Source organism: Solea senegalensis, unplaced genomic scaffold (genome assembly GCF_019176455.1).
Source record: "Solea senegalensis isolate Sse05_10M unplaced genomic scaffold, IFAPA_SoseM_1 scf7180000016075, whole genome shotgun sequence".
Lineage (NCBI taxonomy): Eukaryota > Metazoa > Chordata > Actinopteri > Pleuronectiformes > Soleidae > Solea > Solea senegalensis.
The window spans coordinates 1-7,312 of record NW_025321578.1 but is presented as its reverse complement, the minus strand read 5'-3'; the positions used below and the strand labels follow the sequence as shown (position 1 = coordinate 7,312).

The window sequence follows — 7,312 nt, the reverse complement described above, 5'->3', positions numbered from 1 at the left end:
ACAGTCAATTCTGTGTCTGTATTCTATGCCTGTACACGATTTCACTGGGGTTTTCACTGCCACAGCATTGAAAACTGTACTTTGCTTCTTACTAGAGGAGGGAAGGTTAAATATCTTGGGGTACATCTACTCTCATATTGCAGTTTTTACAGTGCTGACTTTAAAGTACAGTACCATAACATCCCAACTGAGCCTTACTTTACCAAGTTCCTTACCTTTGATTAAATTCTATGGCTTGCTGTCCTAAAGCCTTACCTCTTCAGTACATGTCAAGCGATGGTGGTATAGTGGTAAGCATAGCTGCCTTCCAAGCAGTTGACCCGGGTTCGATTCCCGGCCGTCGCATAGAGGCTGTTTGAGTCTTTATAAATGTGCGACATCTCCTCACTTTGTCTCGGTTTCAAGACAACACAACCACCCCTTCAACATACTGAGTGATTGCACACCGTGGGGCTTTTGCTACGAGCCACCAAGACCTTTCATAAGTACAGTCAATGCTGTGTCTGTATTCTATGCCTGTACACGATTTCACTGGGGTTTGAACTGCGACAGCATTGAAAACTGTACTTTGCTTCTTACTGGAGGACGGAAGATTAAATATCTTGGGTCCATCTACTTTCACATTGCAGTTTTTACAGTGCCAATTTTAAAGTATTGTACAATAACATCCCAACTGAGCCTTACTTTACCAAACTCCTTACCTTTGCAGAGTCATACTCATTTTATTGGCAGTGTGGCATATTTATACTATTGGGCTTGTAAACTGGTGATCATAAACTCAACATGATTAAATTCTATGGCTTGCTGTCCTAAAGCCTTACCTCTTCAGTACATGTCAAGCGATGGTGGTATAGTGGTAAGCATAGCTGCCTTCCAAGCAGTTGACCCGGGTTCGATTCCCGGCCATCGCACAGAGGCTGTTTGAGTCTTTATAAATGTGCGACAGCTCCTCACTTTGTCTGGGTTTCAAGACAACACATCCATCACCACAACCACCCCTTCTACGTACTGTTTGATTAGAGTGATTGCAGACCACCACCAAGGCCACCAAGACCTTTCATAAGTACAGTCAATGCTGTCTCTGTATTCTATCCCTGTACACGATTTCACTGGGGTTTGCACTGCCACAGCATTGAAAACTCTACTTTGCTTCTTACTAGAGGAGGGAAGGTTAAATATCTTGGGGAACATCTACTCTCATATTGCAGTTTTTACAGTGCTGACTTTAAAGTACAGTACCTTAACATCCCAACTGAGCCTTACTTTACCAAGTTCCTTACCTGTGATTAAATTCTATGGCTTGCTGTCCTAAAGCCTTACCTCTTCAGTACATGTCAAGCGAGGGTGGTATAGTGGTAAGCATAGCTGCCTTCCAAGCAGTTGACCCGGGTTCGATTCCCGGCCGTCGCATAGAGGCTGTTTGAGTCTTTATAAATGTGCGACATCTCCTCACTTTGTCTGGGTTTCAAGACAACACAACCACCCCTTCAACATACTGAGTGATTGCACACCGTGGGGCTTTTGCTACGAGCCACCAAGACCTTTCATAAGTACAGTCAATGCTGTGGCTGTATTCTATGCCTGTACACGATTTCACTGGGGTTTGAACTGCGACAGCATTGAAAACTGTACTTTGCTTCTTACTGGAGGATGGAAGTTTAAATATCTTGGGGTCCATCTACTTTCACATTGCAGTTTTTACAGTGCCAATTTTAAAGTATTGTACAATAACATCCCAACTGCGCCTTACTTTACCAAACTCCTTACCTTTGCAGAGTCATACTCATTTTATTGGCAGTGTGGCATATTTATACTATTGGGCTTGTAAACTGGTGATCATGAACTCAACATGATTAAATTCTATTACTCGCTTTCCTAAAGCCTTACCTCTTCGGCTCTCGTCAAGCGATGGTGGTATAGTGGTAAGCATAGCTGCCTTCCAAGCAGTTGACCCGGGTTCGATTCCCGGCCGTCACATAGAGGCTGTTTGAATCTTTATAAATGTGTGACATCTCCTCACTTTGTCTAGGTTTCAAGACAACACAACCACCCCTTCTACATACTGCTTGATTAGAGTGATTGCAGACCGCAGGGCATTTGCTACGAGCCACCAAGACCTTTCATAAGTACAGTCAATGCTGTGTCTGTATTCTATGCCTGGACACGATTTCACTGGGGTTTGCACTGCCACAGCATTGAAAACTGTACTTTGCTTCTTACTAGAGGAGGGAAGGTTAAAGATCTTGGGGAACATCTACTCTCATATTGCAGTTTTTACAGTGCTGACTTTAAAGTACAGTACCTTAACATCCCAACTGAGCCTTACTTTACCAAGTTCCTTACCTGTGATTAAATTCTATGGCTTGCTGTCCTAAAGCCTTACCTCTTCAATACATGTCAAGCGATGGTGGTATAGTGGTAAGCATAGCTGCCTTCCAAGCAGTTGACCCGGGTTCGATTCCCGGCCGTCGCATAGAGGCTGTTTGAGTCTTGATAAATGTGCGACATCTCCTCACTTTGTCTGGGTTTCAAGACAACACAACCACCCCTTCAACATACTGAGTGATTGCACACCGTGGGGCTTTTGCTACGAGCCACCAAGACCTTTCATAAGTACAGTCAATGCTGTGTCTGTATTCTATGCCTGTACACGATTTCACTGGGGTTTGAACTGCGACAGCATTGAAAACTGTACTTTGCTTCTTACTGGAGGACGGAAGATTAAATATCTTGGGGTCCATCTACTTTCACATTGCAGTTTTTACAGTGCCAATTTTAAAGTATTGTACAATAACATCCCAACTGAGCCTTACTTTACCAAACTCCTTACCTTTGCAGAGTCATACTCATTTTATTGGCAGTGTGGCATATTTATACTATTGGGCTTGTAAACTGGTGATCATAAACTCAACATGATTAAATTCTATGGCTTGCTGTCCTAAAGCCTTACCTCTTCAGTACATGTCAAGCGATGGTGGTATAGTGGTAAGCATAGCTGCCTTCCAAGCAGTTGACCCGGGTTCGATTCCCGGCCATCGCATAGAGGCTGTTTGAGTCTTTATAAATGTGCGACAGCTCCTCACTTTGTCTGGGTTTCAAGACAACACAACCACTACCACAACCACCCCTTCTACGTACTGTTTGATTAGAGTGATTGCAGACCACCACCAAGGCCACCAAGACCTTTCATAAGTACAGTCAATGCTGTCTCTGTATTCTATCCCTGTACACGATTTCACTGGGGTTTGCACTGCCACAGCATTGAAAACTGTACTTTGCTTCTTACTAGAGGAGGGAAGGTTAAATATCTTGGGGAACATCTACTCTCATATTGCAGTTTTTACAGTGCTGACTTTAAAGTACAGTACCTTAACATCCCAACTGAGCCTTACTTTACCAAGTTCCTTACCTGTGATTAAATTCTATGGCTTGCTGTCCTAAAGCCTTACCTCTTCAGTACATGTCAAGCGATGGTGGTATAGTGGTAAGCATAGCTGCCTTCCAAGCAGTTGACCCGGGTTCGATTCCTGGCCATCGCATAGAGGCTGTTTGAGTCTTTATAAATGTGCGACATCTCCTCGCTTTGTCTGGGTTTCAAGACAACACAACCACCCCTTCAACATACTGAGTGATTGCACACCGTGGGGCTTTTGCTACGAGCCACCAAGACCTTTCATAAGTACAGTCAATGCTGTGTCTGTATTCTATGCCTGTACACGATTTCACTGGGGTTTGAACTGCGACAGCATTGAAAACTGTACTTTGCTTCTTACTGGAGGATGGAAGTTTAAATATCTTGGGGTCCATCTACTTTCACATTGCAGTTTTTACAGTGCCAATTTTAAAGTATTGTACAATAACATCCCAACTGAGCCTTACTTTACCAAACTCCTTACCTTTGCAGAGTCATACTCATTTTATTGGCAGTGTGGCATATTTATACTATTGGGCTTGTAAACTGGTGATCATGAACTCAACATGATTAAATTCTATTACTCGCTTTCCTAAAGCCTTACCTCTTCGGCTCTCGTCAAGCGATGGTGGTATAGTGGTAAGCATAGCTGCCTTCCAAGCAGTTGACCCGGGTTCGATTCCCGGCAGTCACATAGAGGCTGTTTGAATCTTTATAAATGTGTGACATCTCCTCACTTTGTCTAGGTTTCAAGACAACACCACCACCCCTTCTACATACTGCTTGATTAGAGTGATTGCAGACCGCAGGGCATTTGCTACGAGCCACCAAGACCTTTCATAAGTACAGTCAATGCTGTGTCTGTATTCTATGCCTGGACACGATTTCACTGGGGTTTGCACTGCCACAGCATTGAAAACTGTACTTTGCTTCTTACTAGAGGAGGGAAGGTTAAATATCTTGGGGAACATCTACTCTCACATTGCAGTTTTTACAGTGCTGACTTTAAAGTACAGTACCTTAACATCCCAACTGAGCCTTACTTTACCAAGTTCCTTACCTGTGATTAAATTCTATGGCTTGCTGTCCTAAAGCCTTACCTCTTCAGTACATGTCAAGCGATGGTGGTGTAGTGGTAAGCATAGCTGCCTTCCAAGCAGTTGACCCGGGTTCGATTCCCGGCCGTCGCATAGAGGCTGTTTGAGTCTTTATAAATGTGCCACATGTCCTCACTTTGTCTGGGTTTCAAGACAACACAACCACCCCTTCTACATACTATTTGATTAGAGTGATTGCAGACCGCTGGGCTTTTGCTGCGAGCCACCAAGCCCTTTCATAAGTACAGTCAATGCTGTGTCTGTATTCTATGCCTGTACACGATTTCACTGGGGTTTGCACTGCCACAGCATTGAAAACTGTACTTTGCTTCTTACTAGAGGAGGGAAGGTTAAATATCTTGGGGTCCATCTACTTTCACATTGCAGTTTTTACAGTGCCAATTTTAAAGTATTGTACAATAACATCCCAACTGAGCCTTACTTTACCAAACTCCTTACCTTTGCAGAGTCATACTCATTTTATTGGCAGTGTGGCATATTTATACTATTGGGCTTGTAAACTGGTGATCATGAACTCAACATGATTAAATTCTATTACTCGCTTTCCTAAAGCCTTACCTCTTCAGCTCTCGTCAAGCGATGGTGGTATAGTGGTAAGCATAGCTGCCTTCCAAGCAGTTGACCCGGGTTCGATTCCCGGCCATCGCATAGAGGCTGTTTGAGTCTTTATAAATGTGCGACAGCTCCTCACTTTGTCTGGGTTTCAAGACAACACAACCACTACCACAACCACCCCTTCTACGTACTGTTTGATTAGAGTGATTGCAGACCACCACCAAGGCCACCAAGACCTTTCATAAGTACAGTCAATGCTGTCTCTGTATTCTATCCCTGTACACGATTTCACTGGGGTTTGCACTGCCACAGCATTGAAAACTGTACTTTGCTTCTTACTAGAGGAGGGAAGGTTAAATATCTTGGGGAACATCTACTCTCATATTGCAGTTTTTACAGTGCTGACTTTAAAGTACAGTACCTTAACATCCCAACTGAGCCTTACTTTACCATGTTCCTTACCTGTGATTAAATTCTATGGCTCGCTGTCCTAAAGCCTTACCTCTTCAGCACTTGTCAAGCGATGGTGGTATAGTGGTAAGCATAGCTGCTTTCCAAGCAGTTGACCCGGGTTCGATTCCCGGCCGTTGCATAGAGGCTGTTTGAATCTTTATAAATGTGCCACAGCTCCTCACTTTGTCTGGGTTTCAAGACAACACAACCACCCCTTCAACATACTGAGTGATTGCAGACCGTGGGGCTTTTGCTACGAGCCACCAAGACCTTTCATAAGTACGGTCAATGCTGTGTCTGTATTCTATGCCTGGACACGATTTCACTGGGGTTTGCACTGCCACAGCATTGAAAACTGTACTTTGCTTCTTACTAGAGGAGGGAAGGTTAAATATCTTGGGGAACATCTACTCTCATATTGCAGTTTTTACAGTGCTGACTTGTAAGTACAGTACCTTAACATCCCAACTGAGCCTTACTTTACCAAGTTCCTTACCTGTGATTAAATTCTATGGCTTGCTGTCCTAAAGCCTTACCTCTTCAGTACATGTCAAGCGATGGTGGTATAGTGGTAAGCATAGCTGCCTTCCAAGCAGTTGACCCGGGTTCGATTCCCGGCCGTCGCATAGAGGCTGTTTGAGTCTTGATAAATGTGCGACATCTCCTCACTTTGTCTGGGTTTCAAGACAACACAACCACCCCTTCAACATACTGAGTGATTGCACACCGTGTGGCTTTTGCTACGAGCCACCAAGACCTTTCATAAGTACAGTCAATGCTGTGTCTGTATTCTATGCCTGTACACGATTTCACTGGGGTTTGAACTGCGACAGCATTGAAAACTGTACTTTGCTTCTTACTGGAGGATGGAAGTTTAAATATCTTGGGGTCCATCTACTTTCACATTGCAGTTTTTACAGTGCCAATTTTAAAGTATTGTACAATAACATCCCAACTGAGCCTTACTTTACCAAACTCCTTACCTTTGCAGAGTCATACTCATTTTATTGGCAGTGTGGCATATTTATATTATTGGGCTTGTAAACTGGTGATCATGAACTCAACATGATTAAATTCTATTACTCGCTTTCCTAAAGCCTTACCTCTTCAGCTCTCGTCAAGCGATGGTGGTATAGTGATAAGCATAGCTGCCTTCCAAGCAGTTGACCCGGGTTCGATTCCCGGCAGTCACATAGAGGCTGTTTGAATCTTTATAAATGTGTGACATCTCCTCACTTTGTCTAGGTTTCAAGACAACACAACCACCCCTTCTACATACTGCTTGATTAGAGTGATTGCAGACCGCAGGGCATTTGCTACGAGCCACCAAGACCTTTCATAAGTACAGTCAATGCTGTGTCTGTATTCTATGCCTGGACACGATTTCACTGGGGTTTGCACTGCCACAGCATTGAAAACTGTACTTTGCTTCTTACTAGAGGAGGGAAGGTTAAATATCTTAGGGAACATGTACGCTCATATTGCAGTTTTTATAGTGCTGACTTTAAAGTACAGTACCTTAACATCCCAACTGAGCCTTACTTTACCAAGTTCCTTACCTGTGATTAAATTCTATGGCTTGCTGTCCTAAAGCCTTACCTCTTCAGTACATGTCAAGCGATGGTGGTATAGTGGTAAGCATAGCTGCCTTCCAAGCAGTTAACCCGGGTTCGATTCCCGGCCGTCGCATAGAGGCTGTTTGAGTCTTTATAAATGTGCGACATCTCCTCACTTTGTCTGGGTTTCAAGACAACACAACCACCCCTTCAACATA

At 43.7% G+C, this 7,312-nt stretch overlaps 12 non-coding genes across 12 annotated transcripts; all 12 read left to right on the top strand.

Moving 5' to 3' along the window:
• Nucleotides 1-273: 273 nt before the first annotated feature.
• Nucleotides 274-345, top strand: trnag-ucc. Its single transcript has one exon. It is a non-coding gene; the product is annotated as a tRNA-Gly (tRNA).
• Nucleotides 346-839: 494 nt separating this feature from the next.
• Nucleotides 840-911, top strand: trnag-ucc. Its single transcript has one exon. It is a non-coding gene; the product is annotated as a tRNA-Gly (tRNA).
• A 427-nt stretch (nt 912-1,338) lies between these two features.
• trnag-ucc lies at nt 1,339-1,410 on the top strand. The gene has a single exon. It is a non-coding gene; the product is annotated as a tRNA-Gly (tRNA).
• A 495-nt stretch (nt 1,411-1,905) lies between these two features.
• On the top strand, nt 1,906-1,977 carry trnag-ucc. The gene has a single exon. It is a non-coding gene; the product is annotated as a tRNA-Gly (tRNA).
• A 424-nt stretch (nt 1,978-2,401) lies between these two features.
• Nucleotides 2,402-2,473, top strand: trnag-ucc. Its single transcript has one exon. It is a non-coding gene; the product is annotated as a tRNA-Gly (tRNA).
• A 495-nt stretch (nt 2,474-2,968) lies between these two features.
• On the top strand, nt 2,969-3,040 carry trnag-ucc. The gene has a single exon. It is a non-coding gene; the product is annotated as a tRNA-Gly (tRNA).
• A 427-nt stretch (nt 3,041-3,467) lies between these two features.
• Nucleotides 3,468-3,539, top strand: trnag-ucc. The gene has a single exon. It is a non-coding gene; the product is annotated as a tRNA-Gly (tRNA).
• A 991-nt stretch (nt 3,540-4,530) lies between these two features.
• Nucleotides 4,531-4,602, top strand: trnag-ucc. Its single transcript has one exon. It is a non-coding gene; the product is annotated as a tRNA-Gly (tRNA).
• A 504-nt stretch (nt 4,603-5,106) lies between these two features.
• trnag-ucc lies at nt 5,107-5,178 on the top strand. The gene has a single exon. It is a non-coding gene; the product is annotated as a tRNA-Gly (tRNA).
• A 427-nt stretch (nt 5,179-5,605) lies between these two features.
• Nucleotides 5,606-5,677, top strand: trnag-ucc. Its single transcript has one exon. It is a non-coding gene; the product is annotated as a tRNA-Gly (tRNA).
• Nucleotides 5,678-6,092: 415 nt separating this feature from the next.
• Nucleotides 6,093-6,164, top strand: trnag-ucc. The gene has a single exon. It is a non-coding gene; the product is annotated as a tRNA-Gly (tRNA).
• A 991-nt stretch (nt 6,165-7,155) lies between these two features.
• Nucleotides 7,156-7,227, top strand: trnag-ucc. The gene has a single exon. It is a non-coding gene; the product is annotated as a tRNA-Gly (tRNA).
• The last annotated feature ends 85 nt before the right edge of the window (nt 7,228-7,312 follow it).